This window comes from Cydia strobilella, chromosome 20 (genome assembly GCF_947568885.1).
Source record: "Cydia strobilella chromosome 20, ilCydStro3.1, whole genome shotgun sequence".
NCBI classification, from domain to species: Eukaryota; Metazoa; Arthropoda; class Insecta; order Lepidoptera; family Tortricidae; genus Cydia; species Cydia strobilella.
The window spans coordinates 8325991-8351874 of NC_086060.1; the positions used below are offsets into that span (position 1 = coordinate 8325991).

General features: G+C 37.8%; 1 protein-coding gene across 3 annotated transcripts in view; it reads right to left on the reverse strand.

Annotated features, from left to right (window-relative positions):
• The window catches only part of LOC134750515 (C-terminal-binding protein), a 114023-nt gene that overhangs the window by 58764 nt on the left and 29375 nt on the right, over positions 1-25884 (reverse strand). For 2 of the 3 annotated variants that reach the window (XM_063685703.1, XM_063685701.1), the window contains exon 2: positions 14991-15020. The gene's annotated coding sequence lies outside the window, so the exon portion shown is untranslated. Of the gene's footprint in view, positions 1-14990; positions 15021-22474; positions 22610-25884 lie in introns of those variants that run through there. The other variant, XM_063685702.1, reaches the window with a different exon arrangement.

Below are 25884 nucleotides of genomic sequence, written 5' to 3' on the forward strand. Positions count from 1 at the left end.
TTAAGATGGATATCATTTCAAAAGAAAATACGAGGCATTGAAGATGACTGAAAATAAATTTTATAACTATTTTCGAATGTCTGTGCCATGTTTTGAAGAACTTTTAAGCAAAATATCGCCTCTAATAAAGAAGAAACACATATTTAGAAGACCCGTTGGGCGTCTGGAGATGTTGGGAATAACAATAAGGTAAGAAATCATAACTATTTCTGTATGTAAATTATTTTTATTCTTTAGACCATAATTATTAGGTAATTATAAATAGGTAAATATAAAAAAAACATGTAGGTATATGTCTTTTTGCAAAATCAACATGATATAAGATTGCCTTTGTTAGGTATATAAAATATGTTTATACTTGTGGCTAACTAAATCGACAACTTTTATTTTTAAATCATCATTTTTTATATACCTGCTAACATGACTATAATTAACTTTTTTTTTTAATACAGTTTTTTGTATAATTGTTTTACGAAAATCAAAAACTTCCATGAAATTACAGTGGAACCTCGATAAGGCGAATTCCTCGTTAACGCGAAATAAAATGCCAATGCCTTTCCCTTTCCTTCATAGTCGAAAACCTCCATAACTCGAAATATTTAACCTCACAAGACGAAGTCACCAACTATTCCCTTCACGACTATAACTCGAAAAAGATATAAAGATTGCACTTTCTCCGTTTCTACAATTACGCCTCTTTAACACTAATAATTTTTCGTGCGTTTTACCTCTGTAACTCGAATCCTCTTTAAAACGAACAAAAACCCACAAGAACCTCTCTAAGTCGGTGTCCTCTACAAGAGGAATCCTCTTCGTTAGCACGTATTTTTTGGCATTTCCCATGAGATCCGTGTTATCGAGGTTCCACTATATAATTATAACTGTAATCGTTAGGTACAGAAAATCACAACTATGTAGTTTATAATTCTAAAAATAATACCACCACCATTTTACAAAAGCTTAAGTATAATTAAATAATTATACAAATTTGTAATCACAATTAAGTCAACGTTCCATAAATAATAATATACTATAGATAGGTATATTTTTTTTTTTAAATCAACAATATGGTTATAATGATTACTCACTAATTCACCAACTGTCATACAGGCTTAATATATCTTAGAAAAAATCAACAACAATCACAAACAGCTGTACTTACAAGTCAACATTCCAAAAATAATTTACACGCCTTTAGAGATAATGACAATCAGGTCGTGTTCTAAAATTCTAAAATTAATACCGCCACCATTTTACAAAATATTTTTTTTTTCTTTTTTTTAATACTTAATACGAAAGTGGAGGACCCGCGCGAAATCGCCGTTTCATACAAACGTGTAGTCCTGATTTTCCTCTCTGGTTATTAACATTGTTGAAAATATTTTGACACAATTTATTGTATAGCTATGCCCCTATGGTTAATATATATACATCAAATTATGAAAAAATATTTTCCATAATGTTAATATCTAGAGAGGAAAATGGAGAGTACGTTTGTATGGATTAGCGGCCGACCCCTTTGCTCTTGAGTATATTTTAATAATTTTGCAAATCTGTAATTACCATTTGAATATATGTATATTATATAAATCAACTATCGCTTATATAAATATGGCTATAATGAACACTTGCTAATTCACCAACTTTCATACAGACTTAATATAGGTATCTTAGAAAAAAATCAACAGTTTTCAATGTTTTCATATAGGTACAGTCGAGTTCACAAACATTTTTACAAGTAAACATTCGAAAAATAATAATATTATATAGGTATATATCTTATAAAAATCAACAATCGTTTATATAAATATGGCTATAATAATTACTTACTAATTCACCAACTTTCATATTAGAAAAAAAATACAGTTTTCATATAGGTACAGTCGAGTCCACAAACATCTTTACAAGTCAACATCCAAAAATAATTTACACGCCTCTAAGACAATGACAATCAGATTGTGGGGGTGGTAATTTTGTGTAGTATAATACGTAGATTATATTATTTTACTACTACAAAAAAATCACAATTTTTATATAAACAACTAAGTTTTAATAAAATCAAATTTTAGTCAAAGTACGTACCTACTTTATTAGTTTTATATATGTGCTTCCTTTTTTTAATTATGAAAAGTCAAATTCAGATTCATTTGTCTTGTTTGATTGATTGTCGCTTTCGTTGGTCACTGGTTCGACAGGTGTTTGTAAATAATAAGGACCTGATGATGATGGGACTGTTGGTGGATAATTATTAAATGTTTGTTGGGTTCTTTGGTAACCAGAATCGTATGCTGACGAGTGGGGTCTTGGGTAACCATCTTGGTAAGATGAGTGGACTTGGTAAGATCTTTGGTAACTATCTTGAGTTGAACTATGGTAACTATTTGGTGATGGTTGGTGGAGATCAGTAAGGGCCTGTAAGACGCGACTTTGATATATTAAAGTTTGATGATCGTCTAATTTGTTTAGCGACGGTAAAATAGATTTGAAAAACGACAGATGCCTATTTTCTGTCTCTTTTAAGGCCTGAAGTATGTCGGACTCAAATTGGTCGGTCGTTTTCCTTTTCCGAGAACAAGGTTGGTACCGAGATCTGCTTGTAGTTTCATTTGTCTGGCCATCTTCGTCACTTTCTTGGTCCTCGACTATGCTCGAGTCAGTTAAATTTGCAGCATTTTTTTAAAAAACATTAGTTGCTTGTAGAAATGGTATTCTTTTACTCTCGTCGCACTAGCGCCCGATTTATTTAAGCTTTCAAGCCTTTTTGAGTATCTTGTAAAATTATCTTTGAAAACCTATACCACACACACACACACACATACAACGCACAGGCACACGCACATATATAATACTAATAAAGTAGGTACGTACTTTGACTAAAATTTGATTTTATTAAAACTTAGTTGTTTATATAAAAATGGTGATTTTTTTTGTAGTAGTAAAATAATATAATCTACGTATTATACTACACAAAATTACCACCCCCACAACCTGATTGTCATTGTCTTAGAGGCGTGTAAATTATTTTTGGATGTTGACTTGTAAAGATGTTTGTGGACTCGACTGTACCTATATGAAAACTGTAATTTTTTTCTAATATGAAAGTTGGTGAATTAGTAAGTAATTATTATAGCCATATTTATATAAACGATTGTTGATTTTTATAAGATATATACCTATATAATATTATTATTTTTCGAATGTTTACTTGTAAAAATGTTTGTGAACTCGACTGTACCTATATGAAAACATTGAAAACTGTTGATTTTTTTCTAAGATACCTATATTAAGTCTGTATGAAAGTTGGTGAATTAGCAAGTGTTCATTATAGCCATATTTATATAAGCGATAGTTGATTTATATAATATACATATATTCAAATGGTAATTACAGATTTGCAAAATTATTAAAATATACTCAAGAGCAAAGGGGTCGGCCGCTAATCCATACAAACGTACTCTCCATTTTCCTCTCTAGATATTAACATTATGGAAAATATTTTTTCATAATTTGATGTATATATAAAACTATGAAAACGGATTATTTCGCGTATATTGAATTTATAATACATCCCGACGTTTCGAACTCCTTACAGCGTTCGTGGTCAACGGGTGACTGAGGAAAAATTACAAAATGCAAAAATACCCACATACTAAAATAATGAACAATCATAGACTACAAACTTTAAGGCTGGTTGTACATGCAAAATCGGTTCATAAGGCTAGTTATACACTATAATTATTTTTCAAGTAAAGATATATATATATACGCGATAAAAAACTATGCCGGCTCCAACCCTACACCACGGACCCGAGAAGATTTAATTCCCTCCTAAATTGTAGGAGGGTATCCCAATATGGGACCGGCAACAAACTCGGCGGGACACATCTTTTCAAAACATCAGAATGTCCAGCATCATCCAACACTACGGTCTCACAGTCTATGTCTCGCTTGCTCCTTTATCAGGTGGACTACAGGATCCCAAGCTGGTGGTAGAGAAAAGCCATCTTCCCTATTAAAGTTTGGATATTTCTTAATCTCAATGGCCTCGCGCAGCATTCTGGGTATGTAACGCTTCTCCTTGGCAAGAACCAGAGGCTTATCAAACTTGATTGAGTGATTGGCTTTATCCATGACATGCTCACAGACAGCAGACCTAGGTCGACGGTGCTTGACATCAGCTATGTGTTCCTTCACCCGAGTGGAAATGCTCCGTTTCGTCTGCCCGACATATGATAGGCCACACTCACAGTCCAGCCTGTACACTCCTGCAGTCTGTAGAGGGGTATTGCATTTTACAGGCCTCAGGAATTGTGACATCTTCTTCATTGGCTTGAAATATGTTTTTATAGAAGCACGCTTCAAGATGTGGCTGATCCTGTCCGTGACCCCCCTGACAAAAGGCAGAATGGCAGGCCTGCGCTCAACTGTGGGGATCTTAATGTGGGACCTCTGGTTGACCCGCGGTATCCTGAGCTCGTTTGCCTGGAGCGCGCGCCTGGCATGCTGGAGCTCCGCGGCCAGATGCTGGTCATCACATATCCTCTGGGCTCTCTGAAACAAAGATTTGCCTACTGTAACAAGTTGACTGGGATGGTGATGCGATTTGCCATTTAAGTACCTATCAGTATGAGTAGGTTTCCTATACACAGTGCGACCTAGGGTGTTATCAGGATTTCTTTTTACCAATACATCTAAGAAGGGGAGAGATCAGTCTTTTTCCAACTCCATAGTAAATTTTATTTTGCTATGGATGGAATTTAGGTGATCCAAGAAAGTTGAAACACTACTTTTGGAAGTATAGTAAAAGTGTCATCTACGTATCTTTTAAATATCTTCGGTCGCACAGGAGCCAATGAGAGTGCCCTCTCCTCGAAGTCCTCCATAAAGATGTCAGCGACTACTGGAGACACCGGAGACCCCATGGCCACGCCGTCGACTTGAAGGTAGAATTCACCATTCCATAGCAAGTAGCCAGATGTAAGGCAATGTTCCAACAGCTTAGCATATTCCTCTGACATGTTCTGCTCACATAACCTCTTCTTGACAATTTCAATGCAGTCTTGTACCGGTAGGCTTGTAAATAGCGACTGGACGTCAAAACTGACCATGATCTCATCATCAGTCAATGTTAGGTCTTTAATCTCACCGATGAAATGGTAAGAATCCTTTGTATGCGTGCTAGTGTTACCACGTAATGCTGAGAGGGCTCCCGCGAGGTACTGAGCCAATTTATATGTGGGAGCATCTATCTGGCTCACTATGGGACGAAGTGGGGCACTAGGTTTGTGTATTTTTGGCAACCCATACAACTTTGGAGGCACGGGGCAGTCAGGAACTAAACTTGCAACATTCAGATCAAGGCTGTCCGAGTAATCACTAATTAGTTCTTTAGTGGTTTTCAATACTTTCATAGTCGGGTCCGTCTTTACATGTTTGTAGGTTGTAGTATCCGCTAATAATTCCCTAATTTTCTGGTTATAATCTGAAGTATTAAGTACAACCGTCGCATTTCCTTTTTTTTTTTATCGCGTATATATATATATCTTTACTTGAAAAATAATTATAGTGTATAACTAGCCTTATGAACCGATTTTGCATGTACAACCAGCCTTAAAGTTTGTAGTCTATGATTGTTCATTATTTTAGTATGTGGGTATTTTTGCATTTTGTAATTTTTCCTCAGTCACCCGTTGACCACGAACGCTGTAAAGAGTTCGAAACGTCGGGATGTATTATAAATTCAATATACGCGAAATAATCCGTTTTCATAGTTTTATTTCATGAGTAACTATCGCGGTAACCGAAGACAATATTGATGTATATATATTAACCATAGGGGCATAGCTATACAACAAATTGTCAAAATATTTTCAACAATGTTAATAACCAGAGAGGAAAATCAGGACTACACGTTTGTATGAAACGGCGATTTCGCGCGGGTCCTCCACTTTCGTATTAAGTATTAAAAAAAAGAAAAAAAAAATATTTTGTAAAATGGTGGCGGTATTAATTTTAGAATTTTAGAACACGACCTGATTGTCATTATCTCTAAAGGCGTGTAAATTATTTTTGGAATGTTGACTTGTAAGTACAGCTGTTTGTGATTGTTGTTGATTTTTTCTAAGATATATTAAGCCTGTATGACAGTTGGTGAATTAGTGAGTAATCATTATAACCATATTGTTGATTTAAAAAAAAAATATACCTATCTATAGTATATTATTATTTATGGAACGTTGACTTAATTGTGATTACAAATTTGTATAATTATTTAATTATACTTAAGCTTTTGTAAAATGGTGGTGGTATTATTTTTAGAATTATAAACTACATAGTTGTGATTTTCTGTACCTAACGATTACAGTTATAATTATATAGTGGAACCTCGATAACACGGATCTCATGGGAAATGCCAAAAAATACGTGCTAACGAAGAGGATTCCTCTTGTAGAGGACACCGACTTAGAGAGGTTCTTGTGGGTTTTTGTTCGTTTTAAAGAGGATTCGAGTTACAGAGGTAAAACGCACGAAAAATTATTAGTGTTAAAGAGGCGTAATTGTAGAAACGGAGAAAGTGCAATCTTTATATCTTTTTCGAGTTATAGTCGTGAAGGGAATAGTTGGTGACTTCGTCTTGTGAGGTTAAATATTTCGAGTTATGGAGGTTTTCGACTATGAAGGAAAGGGAAAGGCATTGGCATTTTATTTCGCGTTAACGAGGAATTCGCCTTATCGAGGTTCCACTGTAATTTCATGGAAGTTTTTGATTTTCGTAAAACAATTATACAAAAAACTGTATTAAAAAAAAAAGTTAATTATAGTCATGTTAGCAGGTATATAAAAAATGATGATTTAAAAATAAAAGTTGTCGATTTAGTTAGCCACAAGTATAAACATATTTTATATACCTAACAAAGGCAATCTTATATCATGTTGATTTTGCAAAAAGACATATACCTACATGTTTTTTTTATATTTACCTATTTATAATTACCTAATAATTATGGTCTAAAGAATAAAAATAATTTACATACAAAAATAGTTATGATTTCTTACCTTATTGTTATTCCCAACATCTCCAGACGCCCAACGGGTCTTCTAAATATGTGTTTCTTCTTTATTAGAGGCGATATTTTGCTTAAAAGTTCTTCAAAACATGGCACAGACATTCGAAAATAGTTATAAAAGTTATTTTCAGTCATCTTCAATGCCTCGTATTTTCTTTTGAAATGATATCCATCTTCATTCATGACATGAAGACATGGGTTTACCCAAAATTTTCTTTTCAATTGCTTCTTATTTCTGCGCCTTCTTAATAACAGCCAAACACTAGTAGTCGAATTCTTTACTACTTATGCAGCGCGGCGCCGCATGCGGTGCCGCGACGACGGACGCGGCACCGCAAATCGCACCGCCAAATTTTTGCGTTGCGGCGGGCGGCACCGCGCGCGGTGACGCGCAACGCTTTGCGACACCGCGCGCGGCGACGCACGACGCACCGCAAGATTTTGCGTTGCGGCGGGCGGCGCCGCGCACCGTTTTGCGGTACCGCGCGCGGCGTCGCACGACGCACCGCCAGATTTTGCGTTGCGGCGAGCGGCGCCGCAGATTTCTGCGTTGCGGCGGCGGCACCGCAAAACGCGCCGCGTTGCGTCGGCGACGTCGCACCGCGTACATGTGGCCAGGCCCTAAATTAGTAATGTTTGCTTTCTGATGGACGTTTAGGTAAACGCGCGTAAAGCACTGATTTTGTCGCTCTTATTTGTAAATTTCGTAAAGTTTGGACTGCTAAACGTGGTAATTTTGTATTACACAAATCCTGTACTTGACGTTTATCGGACTACATTTTTATTATTATGACTTTGAAGTAGTGTAAATGAAAGTTAGACGAAATCAATTTTCTCCAGAAATTACTTCAAAACAAGTGACAATTTCTTTGAAAATCGACTTAATTTCAACGTAATTTTGATACTTAAACAATCTACAACATTTGCTGAAATTATTCTTATACATCAATTTGTATAATTTACCACCATGATTTTTTGATGAATTTTTAAAAACTGCCCCTTCTCTTCATGCATTACCGGTGACGCACGCTCATGACCTCATTATTAAAAGGCAAGATGAGAAGACGTGCTAATAGAAATCAATACTTGTTATTTAGATATTCCGTAACAAAACGTGTATAATTTCAACGACTAAATCTATCAATTTCACATTTTTGCTCCAAAATCGACTACGGCCTCTTAAGTTTTTCAGAGCCGGTTGACGTATCGACCAACATGAGAGACCTATGAAACTTCAGATACAATAAAATTTCAGCGAACGTAATTATGGTTATGCGCAACCGGCCCTGTACCTCTCATAAAAGTAGAATTTTCAAAAAAAAACATTGGTCTCCCTTTCCTTCCATTGGTCCTTTGATCCTAGGACCGATTGATAAAAGATTGTTACGTGAATTTTATTTTAATCTGTAATGCTACCCGTTATCAGTGTCAGCAATTTTGAGCAAGTAATAAATAACACTTGAACATTGTTTGTTACGGCCACACAGCCGAATGTCGGAGTTGCATAAATATTCATCGGGCATTCTGTGGAAGCGATGACACAGACGGGAAAACAACAACGAACGGATAAAACTTCCTCTGTGTTACTTTGCAGACCGGCAAAAAAAAACAAAAGTCGGTTTACAACAATTCAGCTTGTGATGTTAGGGTTAAACCACATTTAAATAACTGGGCTTTGGGCGAAATGAGCAATGTTAATATTTGTAATATATATTCATATAATATAACAAATAAAAGTGTACTCGTCAAGATAATTAATTATTAGTATAAGTACTCATGTAAGTGAATTGTAATATTCTTATGAGTAATAAAATTCTTTAAACCTAAACCTAAATAGGTTTTCTAAAACAGCAAAAATTTTAAATACCTAACGCAATAAAATATCTATTTGAAGCCAATTTTAGTTTATATTTTGATATCTATACATGATGTCATTAATTATGTTCTCATTTGCGCGTGCATTTTGCTCGTACTTGTTCGTACAGTGTGTATTGAACTGTATATTTAAATCGAATCGAATGAAAACTAAATAACATCATGTTGACATCTAAATCCAAGTTCGAATTGGCCTCCTAGTTCGTGTTCATTCATGATTTATTTACAACTATTTTAAGTTGCCGAGTATGAATATAGAGTTTTGAATGCTTCAATACAGACCAGTTTCACTTTACGTATGGAAAAGGCATCAGTCTTGTGTAAAAAGAGGCCATTTGTGTCGTATCTTATGAATACGAGATAGGGTTTGATTTGAGTGTGAATAGATGAGCCGTCTCATCGATCATTCTAAAGACGGACACTTTACTTGTATAGAATAATAATTTAGCGGCAAAGCTGCATAAAGATACAAAGAGAGTTCAAGATCGGTACTACGTTAGTATCGCAAGTCATAAAATGTGTCGATTTTAAGCAAGGAGTCCCACTTTGTCGCTTGCCATAAGGACGCTTTGACAGATTATTCGTATAAAGATACAAGCAGATCTCGTCCTTATGGTGAGCAACAAAGTGGGACCTTTGACTAGACTTTGACACAAATACCTATAATAATCACAAATGTCACAATTTATGAAATCCCACATCAATGTTAGACAAAATCTGGAACCATATCGGAAACTCCTTAATACCATGATGCCATTCGCCACCAACGTACCAGCATTCATAACACTTGACACACATATAACATATGCCGAACCCAGCCATTCTAGTGGCACATTTCTACATTTCCTACAATTAGGTAGTCTCGCAAACAATGTCACCGGTCACCGGCATGCGACCGAGTTCCTTCCCTGTTACATTAGTTATAACCATAGAGTAACTTATACTAGAGCGTTACTGTCATAATAAATTTTGTAACCCCAGTAAATTCACTGCCATCTGTCGACACACTTTAAAACTAAAAATAAATATTTATAAAAATATAATAAAATGTATTTAAATATGGATAAATGATTTTTTTATTTGCATTAATTATTTTTTTATGATTTTGACCCATGTTCTTTCACTGGTATGCGTTAAAATTATAAATAACAAACGAAACAGTCAACGCCCTCTATACGAGTGTAGGCCAAAACTAGTGGCGCCATCTGATCGAGAATCAAATTTTCGTGATTTTCGAGGCACGTTTTTTCCTTAGACTGTATCCATCTATTACGGAGTTATATCTATCTTTGGTTATAACTTATAACAAAAGGCTAATAACGAGCCGGCTTAGCGATGGTAAATGGTAGGCACTTACCATCTAGTAGCGGGGCTCATTTGCATCGCCGACACGGTCGTTCACATCGCTAGACTGAGCCAAAACCAGACAATGGCTATCGTCGGCCTTTCGATTTGCGATGTTAAGCGTGAATGATAAATGGTTGAAACTGTTAAGTGTCGGATACTCTTTAAAATAATCTTTAAATATAGGTAGGTCTATTTATGTATAAATGTACCTACACGTTACTTTACCGATAGTAACGCACGAAGAGCACGCCGAACTGCCAGTGGGTATCGTAATTACAGTAATTTTACCGTAGAGCTGATAACCGTTTGAACAGACGCGCTGATAAATCGACGCGAAGGTAAATTAGGCCCACGTTCAATCGGTAGTGAACTGACTTTACTAATTGCGTGCATAAGTTAGTAAAAGAAGTCTTACTCCCAAAGGGGAATTTCGTTCCTTTTTGTATTCGCTACAAACCTAAGTTACATATCCAAAATAAATATAGGAATAAGAGACATCCCTAGCTGTAGCTTTACAAATGGCCGTAGGAATGAATGCTTTACTCCCAATAGTCTTATAAATTTAATCCCCAGTAAATTTATATTGATGAAGATGCTATAGTTTCTCTCAAAGCGAACACTTAGGGCATGTTACACCAAACAGTTCGTGAAAAATGGCTTGTATGAAAAGTAAGACAATTGTCTATTTATAGGATGAAACTGATGAAAGCTACCGCCGCGCAATTCATTGATTAGGTATGCATGCTGTAAAGTTGACTTTTATTTACGTTTACCTATCATTTTTTCCTGAATCCTGATATTTATGATTATTTATTTAGAGCGTCCATCAGCATTTCGAAAAAGGCGGTCATACTATTCCACTACAAAACAACGTATAAAGTTGCCATCTATCGAGTTAGCAGTTACGGCATCTGGCCGCGTAAATCACGCCGAGCGACAAAACTTCACTGCCCGAGATAGTTTTTAATTGATTCCCCAGATAACTTAATACGGGCTCCCAGCTAGCTGCAGGCTTACCAATTTAATCAAATATTTGCATTTAATAAATGCCAGGCGTTTTGTATCACTGTGGCTCATTTATTTTTGTATAATAATACAATGTCCGTGATAAATAATAAAGCTTTTTAATAAAGCTTAAAATGTCCATGATTGTTTTCGGCTTATGTGAAATTATTCATTTTTATCGACATTCGTTACTTTTTGATAAAATTATACTGGAAAAGTTCATTCATTAAATATGACTTTTTTTTTGGACACAATAAGAGAAAGTCCATGCCTGCTGTATTCTGATGAAGAGCAACACGGTAGTAATTCCGTGGCATCATAATATCCATAGGCAAGCCGTTGCAAATTCAGCTTAATTTCTCTTCACAAGAGATAACCTCAATAATAATTGGAAATATACAAGCCGATGTTAATAGAGTTCCACGGCCGCGGCACTGCAAGGCGGTATAGAGACAGAGGCGCGCCTAACGCGCCTTTCCGTTAGGTTGCACATTTTACGAGGCGAACGCCGGTAATTTACAGGCCGCCGCGCCGGCACTGCGCCGCTATTACCCGCACAATTCCTGCCGAGCAGAATCCTCATACCTACTGTCCACTTCAATGTGACCTCGAGGTATATATCCAGAAGCATCTATTCTGGTTGTTTCGTTCCTTAGACTCGCGGGTGTGAAGGGAAGGGAATGACGGTCGGGATCTCACGGCGGCCGGTCCCCTACGTGATCTCCGGCGACGCGAGCCGACTGGTAATAAGCGGGGAACGGCGAAGCGCGAGGCGTTGCTACGATGCTGTTTCGCTAATTTATCAAGTGTGTGGTACGATGTTTGGAGAGGTGCTCGCTTTTAACAACTACTGACAGACAATATGCACTAATAAAATAGCATGTTTCTTATTTTGATTTACATTTACTACGCTAACACTAGTCCTTTCTCAAAGTTTATCATGACATGAAAACTTTGTTGCCATTGCATATTAAGAAAAACTACAATTTTCTAATCATAAAAGTAGATGTGGGCTATGGATGGAAATGGATTGAGTAAAACATCTCAAAAGTAATTCACGAAACTAGCTTCTTACTCGTACATTATTTATCATCAAACAGGTGTTTCGTGCATTGCCGTTGATGGCTATAAAGTCCTATCGCAGAAGCAATAACAAAATAAAGAAATGTGAAGTAAAGAAACTACAAAAGCACCCAAGAATCATTTCAAAAATTTCTCCACGTTGAATAGCAACAAAGTTCCAAGTAGTGGAACCCTGAAACACACCCGGTCCGCGCTGAACGCCGTAGCAACGAGCGAGCTATCGGTATGCGATAATGTTTAGCAAGGGCGGAATCCATCTCTTTATTTTGCCCTATCGAGATATCCGTCGAGTGCCTACTTTCCTACGTCAGCATAGGACTTGACTTTATAGGCGTAATAAAAATTGGATATGTCTGTATTGCTATGATAAGGACGTTAGGTTGACATAAAGATTTTGAATCGATCAGTCTGCTTCATGAAGCTCTAGCTGTCGCGAGGGACTTGACATATCTATAGAGTATTAAGATAGATGCATCCAGAAACGTCGGAATAGCTGGAGTGCGGGTCGCAAGACGGGAGTATATAGTGCCAATTGATCAAAGGGAAGTCTCGTGTGATGAAAATCCAAAGAAGTATATTTGTTTCTGCAGCAATGTGAGCCTTGTGAGCCTTTTGCCTTTTTTGGAGCGTGCATGTGCCGATAAGCGGATACACTTGTAATAGTTAGGTATTGTTTAAAATTACTAGAATTTGTGAGTAATCTGACATCAAAGCATCGACTTAGTCATCATTAGAATGTACATATAATATTATAATTAGTATTTATTACCAATCTGCCTGAGCAAATATGATAATTCTAAGAACAAATTAAATTATTTTCTATGAAAATATTTATTTCAGTTTATAATATGATAATTATACGGCGTACGCAGTGTTTGGAATTTAGATAGACGTGAGATAACGTCGATGATATTAGCCATTGTCATTTCATAAGACATACATGCGCAAGTGAATGTGAAACATTTCCAAGGCATGAAAAGATTCCAGGCCGCTATCATGTAATACATATCGCTATTCACACGCACACGCGAATAAACCGGGCATCCATTCAGCCGTCACAAAACGAAACTGAATGCCATCCTCATCTCAAGATGCGGCGGGCACGGTGTCATTTCGAACGCATACTAAGCGAAACGCTTTTATTCCACCAGTATAACTGTACTGTAATTTCTTATAGCTCTTACGGATGGTAGGTAAAATGGTTCTTTTAAAAGTTTGAGTACTATGCGTTTGGAATACACGGGCAGATCAGAGGCGGCGGGGCGAGGGGGCGGAGCGCCCGGCAACTGCGCCATAACTTGCCGCGCACGTACAACCAGACAATCGCAATTATTATTAACAGATATACGTTTAATGATCGTGTGCCGAGCGAGCGTTGGAAATTCAACTGCGTTAGCCGAGCGATTGTGGTGTTTACGTCATGGCGGCGTTCGTGTGGAAATCGCTAGTGGGTCTGTGTACTCTGGTGTCCTACAAGGTGGGAATCAGAGGGATAGGGAGGGGGGGTTTCTTGCGGAGTGAGTTAGCTCCAAGACTGATGATTTGTAGCGCGGTTAGCGTTCATCTAGCGGACTCGGGCCGAGATAACTCATCCAGGGAACAAAGACAGGTCGCTAATGTAACCCGCTCTCGTATAAATCACGTAACGCGCTGGGAAACTTTATATTTTTGGACAACAAAGGAAAGATCTAATAACGCAAAAACTATTGTATTCTCTCAATTGTGTTTGCGGTACAAATCGAACGTGGGTTTATATAAACTGGAATGTGATAAAAAAGGGAAAATAACTTCACGTCAGAAGGCTAATAACGGCCTACCTGCGAGCATGATAAAGATGGGTTTCTTGCTAAACAGGCATAGTACATAAACCAGTTTGCGCGTTTGCGGTTTAAGATCGATGTAGGTGCACGCTTCGAGAGCTGCTCGTATATATACATTAAATATCTATATGTACTCTCATTGCCTAGCGAACCGAAAGCTTGGACGAATCCTGCGTTTTATTAACAGGTGGACTGAAAACTGAACCAACTGGAAAAATTACAATAACAACGTGGGGTGATTTTCAAACATCGTAAAATAGAAAAGAATGCAGTTTAAATAAAACGCAGTATTACCGAGTAAAGTATGCGAGATTGTATAGAACATTCTAATATACTATTATCGTCAGGTGTACATTGATAAACGCCAAATGAAAAGAAAAAAAATATCGGGATTACAGATAGTACGAAAAGTCGCGTGACTATTCCCATTTATATGTATTATTTAAGTTTCGATTGGCGTTTCATATCAACGATTGTCATCTTGGCTAGACCCCCAGGTTAGTGTAGCCGCTCTGCTGATTTAGAGATTGTTATAACACCCATGCAATTCAATATCCCGAGATAAAAGAGCAAATGGAATTTAATCTCGAAACCGGACTTCAAACTAGTTTGAATTTTGTTTGAACTGCAAGATTTAATGTCATTTGCAAATGCCACATCAATTAGGACGTGAAGTAACGTCAACCTATCTATAATAAGTAATAACTTTAATAACTACCTACTGGAAAACCAGGATTATGTAATAAATTTATGTATACACATTTGCAGTCTCATATCTCATATGTTAACTTACTGTTTAAGTCCAATCTGCTAAATCCGCGATCTGTAACAAATGAGACACATTGTTAATTGATCGTTCGCGGAAAATCATCTCCACATTGAATGATATTGATAAAAGTAATAAGCGTAGTACGTAGTAGAAAACAGAGTTCAAATTATACAATAAATAACGAGAAAACACCTTAAAACAACGGTATTTATCAAATTGTCAGGGTATTATGTTTTTCACATACCTATGCCCATAGGTACAGTCGAAGGCAAAAATATTGATCCAAACAAATGGCTCAAAAATATGTGAACACGTCTTTATTGTCTAAGGTGTAAGAGCGTACATATATTTTTGAAACTTTGGGAATGTATATATAGTTAAGCCCTTGACTGTACCTGTTCGGTAAGTTCTCAAATTTAAATTTATCAAACACGACACGCAACAAAGAATTCTAAAGGTAATTGGCCCGTATTGTACACGCAACAATCAATTCCAGTTGATCAAAGATACATTACACAAAACAAAAATCTCTACAACTGATAATTCTTAGCCAACCCCAGAAAAATATTTGTTAGCTAGCAACGGTCTTAAAAAGCGACCCAAGTTCTAGAAACAATAGTAGCACGTAATAAGAATGTATTTGTAAGAGAGCGAAGTGCAAACGAAAACATGGACATTAAATGCCTTTACTGTATGTAGATAGGTACCTAAACAGAACAGTCAACAAAATAGTTAGAAAACAAGAAATCTTTGGCTAATATAAAACAAAACTTGAAAAGTTCGAGAACTGTGGCACATAATGGGTATAGTGTAGGAGTGCGAAGTAGCCGAAGTGCGGCCGAAATGGACAATGCGCGTAAAAAATCAATAAACGCCGGGCACGGCCTTCGCTGAGGTCGACTGACGCCTTTCGAATCACCGCCCGAAAGATTTGCAGTTTAATGCCACTCCGGGGATACTTTGCGAGTTTTGGGGTTGCTAAACATATATATAAGTAGCAAATTTAATAAGAGCCCTTCTAGTACGATCAGCATCAATAGTAGCGGATGAAACAACGCGTTAAAAGTATCTCTGCCACCCTGGAATACTTATTCAAATAACTATAAATCTCTACAGTTTGCGTCCAAAAGCCGTATGACAGTTAACTATTCTACATATAGAAACATCTCTTTTTGTTAAGTTGTTAGAGAGTACATACTTTTGACGCATAGTCTGATCCGCTACTTTTGATGCTGACTGTAGTATAGGTACAGTCAGCATCAAATATACTTATATAGGTTTCAACTTTCAATGGTCAAATTAGCAAGAACATCAAGAAATTGTTCTGATGGTCGGATACCTATATATTTATTCCGGCGATCTATGAAATTTTAGTTATGTTGTTGTGTATATTTCAAATTTCTGTTTTTATAACGCAAACCCCCGCTGCTATAGCAGGTCTGTTGATAAACCTGCTCATTATAAATAATAAAGGAAAAACTCGATCTCATTGCGATAGTTCGAGTCTTGAAACTATTTCGAAATCTATAATTAAATAACTTCAGATTAACGCAAGCAACGTGTCCGGTTCTCGTCATGATAAGAACGCGTTGCCTATATAATTAATTATAAAAGTACAAGTTGGACAGTGTTCAAACAGAGAGCGTTCCATTCAGTGCCAAGTGCAATATATTTAGATGGGCTGTGACGGGGCATCTTTTCGGCCGCACTAATTTCGTCCCGTCCTTTGTGTGGGGTATAAAAACGCTCCAAAATGCGCTTGGGAGGCGATTCCGACCTATTTTTATACCTAGTGCCCATATATATTAATAAAAATTATTTTGTCACTGAGAGCGATAGAAATGGAGATAGACGATCTTCCAATTTCGATTTCCGCGGAAGCTCTCCTGATATTTGTAAGTCATAGAGGTGAAGTAGGTACACAATGTGACATTGATTGGATCAACATAATGATTGGGGAGACCTAAGAGGGGATTTTTGTAGTTACTCGAGGTGATATCTTGCTACCCCGTGGAGTCTACCTTAACCACTTTTAGCCGTCTATGTCGAGTCCGTGTAGGGAGTTCAACAAATCGTTAAGCAGATTGTGGATTTGGTCGTTCTAGTCTAAATTAATGCTATAGTTGTGCCATTACTAAATATGTCAATTATTTGTACGCATTTCCTTAATCTGACGGTTACAATGTGAAAATCGGGCGTCAAACTTCTGATCGTCAGATGAAGGAAATGCGTACAAATAATTGTCAGATTAAGTTATAAAAAAATTATAGCATTAACTTGGACCAAAACGACCAAATCCATAATCTACTTAACGATTTTTTTTACCCTCCACCACCAACCCCCCGAAATTTAAAAAAATCTGTAGACGCTTTCCTGCTCGCTGGAATAGAAAACTTTATATAACCTTTTTGTCTTCCTATCACCTAATCTTTCGATTTCAATATGTCTCTACGACGCTAGAGTAACTACACATTTAGCATCGCCGCGCGCCGGCTCCCCAGCTGAATAAGAATACTCCTTCATATTTTGTTGCTATGCTATAACTTCTCCTGGGTAATTGTAATGTGACTATATTTTATGGAATAGGTCAAAAATCTAGATGGCCAGTCTAAACGGTTTCAACTTTAAAGAACCCAAAAAAGTCGGTAATAGGCTGTTGTTTATGGTTTTTTGTATTTTTTTTAAACGACTGCAGCGTCATCTACGTCAAGCTTTGCGAGTTTATCCTCATTGCGCACTAGTACCAACTCCTTCAAGAAATATCTCGTCTACATGAGGATAAGTTAGCTACAAGCCGCTTGGTTCAACATGTCGGTGAAAGTTGCAGGGATCATGAAGCCATTAGAAGCCTTAGTACTTTCCCACGAACGCCCCGCGGGCCATCACAGGTTAACAAGAACATGTTAACTTCGCGAGCTGATGGGTCGAAATTGCTGAAACTTGAGTTTATCTACATTTGGTGTGTTTAATTGCAAATCTGCAGCAGTCACAGATCAATAAGAAGATATTCCCTAACTACACAAGCGTTCTTATTCTAGGCGCTGGGATATGAGCATATGAGTTTAGTCAAGTGTAACTCAGTAATTAAAAATCAGATCCCTTGCAAGCAAATCTGAATACAGACGATTTATCAATTCTAGCTGCCAATGATTATCCATAGTCGTGTTATTTGGATGTATCTACGTTTAACATGTGTGCGCATTATTAATTTCAACAAAACATCGTTTGTTTTAGTGTAAAGGGGTGTGAGAATAAGAAGCAACTGAATGGTGCTTATAATCGGACCTAGCTAATTTTGTATAGCATTTGTGTGAATATCATCATAAATGTCGGTCGGTGCAAAGATAGCTTAGCGGACTCTTATCGCATTTTATAAAAGCACCTTTCTTGAGAGTGTTTGCCATTTTTTCATATGCGAAATCTATACAAGGTAATCTACAGCCGCAGTTAAACCGGTCTAGCGGGCGCCTGCCGTATAAGTATACGCGAGTCTAGAAACTTTTCGCTATAGAGCGAGAACTGTGTCGCCGCCAAAGAAAGTTGTAGTGGCGTAGGTCGAGCAGAGAGGAGTGTTATTCATATCTCTTCAAAGTGAACGAAAAGAAGCGAAAACCCGTATAGAATAAGGGCGCTATCTGATTAGGAGAGATCTCGAGGTCTCATTACACTGGTACTCTTGAAGATTTGCCTTACTTGCGCTCGATATACGAAACAAATAAGGATCCAGTTAAAAAACTTCAATAACCAACTTCAAAAGCTTCATATGATGGCTCTTTGTGTAAATAAAATGGCACTGTTATTGGATTAGACGTAATTTAATAGATTTCCAAGTAATATAAATCGCGGTTTGCGAGTCGCATGCCGTTCTTTCCCAAAAATGAAAATTCCTAAGTCCCAGTAAAAATGAAAACGCATGTCTCTTTCAAGTTAGTTAACCACCTACCAATGATACCAGATTTAAGTCCGGAAAATGTTGTCCCTCAGTGAGTTTTCTGTGTACAATATTATTACATTAATATTATACATAATTTCTGCCGTTTTGACTTTTGAGTTAACGGCAGCTGGTGTTTCATCATGAAAAGTTTACCGGTCCCTAAAGTCTAATCTATTTTGACACTTATCTTCGATTTACGCAGTCAGTGCTGATCCTGAGACACAAGATAGAAATACATGACTAACACAGCGATATCGTTTCAATCGCTTGTAAAATGGGATTAATAATAATAACGGATATTCACCAAAAAAATCCTGGTCCTGGCACCACAATAATAAGCATAACCATTAGCTAGACCAGAGGGAAACGAAATGAAAATATATATTGGGACGAGTGGACGACAGATGCTTCGAAGTCAAAGTCAGATGACTATTTCATACATTATTTCAGTTTTGATTGGCGTTTTCTATCAACCATTGTCATCTTGGCTGGGCCCCTGGGGTCAGCAAGCCCGAGCCGCACGAGGCTCTGAGGATCTGCAATTGCGGCTCTTTAAAGACACCTATTAATACTTAGAGGACCAGTCCAAAATCCACTTTTATGGCTCCTTTCTATTGAAAAGTTTTCCAAACCCTGAACTAGACGATGCTAAGCCATTTGTGGAGTAGAAGAAGTAAGAGAAGTCACACCAAGCATCTCTTCTATCTCTATACTAGTTTGGAAGCACATCCTCGCAATATCCAATTGGAATACAGGACCAGATCCCAGGCTGTGACGTGATGGATGCGGCAAATCGAGACGCGTCGTACGTCGTACCCATAAATTCGAGGCACCGGCGGATAAAAACGGCGGGTGGCCCGCAATTTATGAAACGACTGCCGCAGTGTAAAGTTGTTAAATTGATGTTCTTTATGGCGCGGATAGGGAGCGTGCCTAAACTGTAGGGGGCAGCACAGGAGACGTCAAATTTATAGCGAGCGGCGTAAATGTGAAGTTTATGCTTCCAATGTAGCGCACAAGATGGCAGAACCTACTATGCACAAGAAAACGTACGAGAACGGTAGATGGCAGCACTTGCTTTGGCGTGAAGTGTTAATGTACATGTTTATGTTTCCGATTCAAGCCACAAGAATGTAGACCCTCCAACGCGCACGGTCCCTATAGTCGTAGTTCTGAATTTAAGAGTGCATATATCCAAGGTCTTATTTTATGAAGATGTAATACTACTGTCTGTCAAATCTCAATTCATATAATGCTGCGGGTTGGTTTCTGTAAAATAGTATAATAGAGCACCAATGGTTCTTTTCGCGACAAACATTTGATATGAATATTGAATGGCTCATCAAACGCTTTCTTACTTACTTCAAAAAAACATTGGACACTTATCGAAAGATATAAATTTTTTTAATTAAATAATATGTACTTATAAAATATTTATTGGAAATTTATTTGCAAAATCAAAGCTGTCAATTTATGATATTAGACAATACAATTATACGGAATATAAAAATCCTTTCATTTCCTTTTTTAACGTAGCTACAACCTACATTTTGGAACTAAACAACCTACATTTTTTATGGAACTAGGGCATACAAATAGACCAACACCACTTGAATTTTAATATTTGTGTGAAAACAAATCTATTCCATAAAAATATTAATATTCGCAAAATTAGCTTAAACTAGTTATGTCTCACGATAGATTAAATTGGACTATTTCATAAATGCTGAATTTCGAAATCATCGATTATAATTAAGGTAATTTTATTGTACCTATCAATTGAGTGCAAAAACGCAGTGAATGTCGCTGATTCCATGTGAAATAAATATTGAAAGTATATCAAAACGTGACTCTCGTTAAGGTTCGTGCTTCGTGTGCACTATCTGCTACAATATAAATGATATACATCGTTAAATAAACACATTATCGCGTACGTGACAATTTGAACAAATAACGAGTCAAAACGCTTTAGTAAGCAATATTTGCCGGTTACCTTTGATAATAATATATTTGTCGTTTTCAAGCAAAAGGTACCACATTGTCGCTTGCCATTAGGACGCTCTGACAGGTTTTTCGTACAAAGATAGAAGCAATTTTCGTCCTTATGGTAAGCGACAATGTGGTACCTTTTGATTAAAAACGTCACATATGATGATCTAACTTTAGTCCTCGATTTCTTACGCCAAGCGGTGAACACAGATAAGATAACTATTATATACTATAAATTTTAATAAAAATTAACCCCCTTTACATTTCTCTTAACTTTGATAATGGTAGCTGAAGTACAGCAAAAGACTTAACACATGGCATAATTATTAAAGTAGGGACAAACTGAGTCCACGCAACGCAAGTCGCAACGTATGCAATGCATTATGAAATCTGGACCCTGAAATTTGTATGTTTAGAAACATACCTGTCATGTGATGTGTTGCGTATATGACAAGTATGTTTCTAAGCATTGAACAGCAAGAAAAGGGATTTTAACAAATTGGTATAGGTAGATCGATAAGAATACTGAAGAATTCCAAGTAATATTGTACAGAACACAGACAGAATTGATGTGGAATGGAAACCTCTCATACTAAGTAAAGATAAGAAGAAATACCGCACAAATCAAAGTTGATCCGGCCTATACTTTAATAAAGGTTTTGTTTTGTATTACAGCGCCGATCTTATTAACTCGAACAACAAACAATTCCGAAAGGCACTCGGGAAATTTTCTTAGCTTTTGCACAAATGGAAACTTCCATCAATCAAGAGTTTTATGAAACTTTGAATGACTACGTCTACCTATACTTGTGAAGTTGTTTCCCCCAGTTTAATTTTTAAAGTAATAAGAGTTCCAGGGTGTTCGGATTTTGTTTAATTGTGAGTGGTTTCGTTTTTGATAAGAGTTAACTGAGGGAAATTGTTTTACTTTGATGATATACGTACCTTTTGAACAGAATTCGCCGTCACATAAAATAACGGAAAGCCACGGTTCTGTACACATGTAATAAAGTATTTATCAAATAAAATGATGGAACTTGGACTTTTTCTAATAATATAGGTGTAGATTTAGGAACATCTTCAATTTTGAATCGACCAAAATGCTCGCAAACTATAAATTTGATTTAGTTTTTTTCTATTATACAATTCGCGGAAAACTCTTGTTTCAATGTTATTAAATTAAGGCGATTGGCACTAGTCACACCTGATGGAAAGTGAAGACAGGGCCTAAGATGGAGCTCACCGCTTCAATAATAGCCTTATTCACTTTAATAGCTAATAAAGCAGCCTAAATTACACTACACATCAAATATATAAGGAGATTTATTTGTACCCGTTGTAAAGTATCGACAGTTACCGGTTATACTATTTATGTTATGAACAAAGCTTGACTGTAAATCTAACCTGTTTAAAAATCAATTCTCCATTCTACCGATGTAAATTACTAAGATATGCATCTATCAAAGCATGTTTTTACACAAATCCGTCCACGTGATCAACAACCATAGGCGGCCGACGCAGCGTCGCGTGACTAATGCCGGTGGACGGTAATACAAGCGTACGTGTACACGATTACTGCTCGTACCTGACGGAATCCTTAGGTCCGCTCTAACCGCAAACAATCCAGAACAACACTGCACGTCACTAGTGTCACTACACAAAAGGGAACACATACACACGACAATAGAGCGACAAAGGCGAGGGTCGCGCACGACAGTATCTGGTCGCGCGGGGCGTTTATCTGGCTGTGACAGCGCGCCGCCGTCTCGAATAACAATAATGAGGCGACTAATTATTATTATTACTCGGGCACTCGCTCGCTCGCATGGTCGCATGCAAGTATAGGTAGGTGGCGTAATCGCTGAATTCCATATAATCGCAGCGTACGCACACATGCGCGCCGAGCGCCACGTGTGGTGACGTCGGCGAGGCAGGTAAAGGGGTGCCATTCTGATCGCCATACGTGCTTCTACTCTTTGGCAAACCAGTATAAGCGCACTCTTAGATATAAGGATCTCAACGTCAATTTGCATGAACGTACGATTCGCCAGCGGTTAGTAACAGAACGGCAAGTACGAGCGCGTTGGTACGTTTCGTTTCGTATCGATCTCTTGATAAATTCGATACGCTGAGCCGGTGAATGCACGCTGACAGCGGTCGCCTTTCACGGGGAAACGCAGTATTGACGGTCGTTGCAATTCGCTGGTATAACTATACGAACGCTCTTTGAGTTTATCGGTCGCCAGCGCCACGCCACGCGAATATTCTCGAAGGCGAGATAACACGTGTATTTATTAACGGCTGTTGTGCAATTTAATGTACTGATAACGCGTGTTTTCTCAGTACTATATATAGTAGTACCTGCAGCTACGACCGTGATACGAGTTCACAGGGCCAGCAATATTTAGACAATATTTTGCATGAAACGCGTAGAAATACCTATACGAGGGGCCCATTTTCGAACGTTTTCGTCGTTTTGTATCTTGCGTATAAAATAGGCTTATTTATCGACAAATTTACCTTTCCTTGAACGCAACGAATTCTGTTTAAAAAATCAGAAATTTTTGCCACATGACAATCTGGTAACCCGTAACGCAACTGAGCGCGATGTTCGGCCATTTAGGTCTTGCTAGGCATTCCGCCGACGCCCTCCCGCACCACGTATGCGAATCCGCGGGGTTCACTCAATAACCGATAAGGTAGATTCATAGATAAGGCCTACAGTGAAATATGGATAGACCCAACCAACGCGTTCAACGGGCATCTTAAACGCATGTCAATGTCGCATATTTTTTGCGCGTTTTATCAAATAAAGGTGAGTGTACGACCTTGTTAAGAGTTCACAGGGCTCCGAGCGCGGCGGCGCTTCGTATTTCGCCGGTGTATGGTAAATAATCCAATTTGGAGCGGTGTGCTGTTTCTAATCGCCCTAATTGAGGGACGAGTCTCCAATTACTGACGCAACTCGTTTTATTTTATACGGATAAAAACCGGTCCAACGCGAGTCTTATACATTCACCGAAGGTTCCGTTTCGTATCTTAGTACATGTTTTTCCGCTTTTGTATTAGTTTTTTGCATGTATATACAAGGAATTTGATTTATGTACTACGAGTATTCCGTACCTTGCCACAGTGACAAGGTACGAAAAGGTACACAAATGAAATTGCTTGACCGTACACGTACACACAAAACCGCCGAAGACATTAGGTTTCTTGTCTGAGTAGGTACCTACCTACTGATAAAAACCAATATTAATACAAACATGGATTTAGTAAACTATAGGTGCCTTCGGTTCCGAAACTAAGGGTAATTAATGTAACGTTGTAGTTCGCTTCGCTTGCTCCCTCCATCGCTTTTAAGCGAAAAGACCGCCTGTTGTTTAACCTTTTCTTTTTTGTATTTTTTGTATTATTGTTTTCTGTCAAAAAAAATATTTTTATTGATGCAAAAAATTACACAGCATTACAGCGAACTAACACACTGTGAAATTTACAACAGACAGTATTATACAGACTAAGTATATACATTATACGGTCTTAAGTAGAGGACAAACAGTAGGTACAAATGCAAAATGTAATGTAATGACACTAATGAGGTGTGCAATAAAGAGTTTGTATAGAATTGTATTGTACCTATCCCCGTGACACCCCGTAAAACAGTAGTTTCCCTTGAGGTAAAAAAGTCGGTAACCAAATCTTTAATTTCTATTCGCTTGTATTGCTCGCTTGAAAACATCTTAAATTGGGGATCAAATGAGTCTTCGTAAAAGGTCACAGGACAGGAATAACTGTATTTAAAATGTTAGGAACCCACTGTTACACCAAATCAAGACTAATAAATACTTAAAAGTGGAAAAATTACTGCCTTGGGTGAGACCTGAACTCACGGCCTCTGGATCGATACTCCAGCGCTCTGCCAACTGAGCCACCAAGACCTCATCCATAGTCAGCAAATCTTCCCACTATATGGGTCTAGGGGACCCTAGCGACATCTACCGTAAGAGTGTTACACTTCTTAAACGGCCACCGGAGTTCCAAGTTCAAGACTAATAGTTGGACGGTAGCGGAGGCTTCTGGTTCCGTTGCCTTCTAATACGGAATCCTAAAAAACATTAGGCGGTAAAAAGAGTCGTGAGTTATCAAGGCTGGGCTGAGTCACCACATGAGTTTGCAAGTGGCAAATGCACAACAACCGGTTCGGTATTATTATCTGAGAACGGAACGACTTGGAAAAAATTGGTCCGTCTGAAAAGTTTGTGAACGGCAGTTCTCAGACTCTCACACGCGATATGAATAGAATGGTACAATTGGTACATATTTACTGTTTTAATGTTTATAAGCGGTGATCAGAAGAGGGGATTGCCAACCACGTTGATTAGATAGTAAAATGACGTAAATGTGGCTAAAAACAGCAATTTTGTTCCGATCTTCCGATCGAGGTATGTATGATTTACTCAAGAATGCAAAGTACCGTATTAGGTATTTATAGTCTATTATCACAAACATAAAACACGTTATTTTCGCATATTGTTTAAGTAAAAGTAAATATTCCAGTTGCCAAAGTCAACGAACTAATTATCCGTTTGCTATCTAAACAAACAATGCAAATGAAACAACAGCGTGGGCGCGTAATAGGCGAATACAATATAAGCGCCAAGAGACAAATTGTATTTTTTGTAATTTGCGCTCCGGCCAAAGCCCGGAAATCGCAGTGGTCGTCCAAAAACGACGAAGGCGAGCAAAAACGAGAACGTCAACAACCAGCCAGTCGCCGGCCTATTCCAATAGGGTCGTCGGCGAAACAAAATAACGACATTCAAACCACATAGCTATCCGTGGTGGCGAGGCGTACTCTGTTGTTGTTAGTTCATAGAACTCTAATACTACCGTACTGCGCACCTGAAAAACCGAAATGTAGGTATAGTTCCCCCGGCCGAATATTCGGCGGCCGGTTACCGAATATTCGGCCGACGTCAGGCCGAACATCCGGTATCC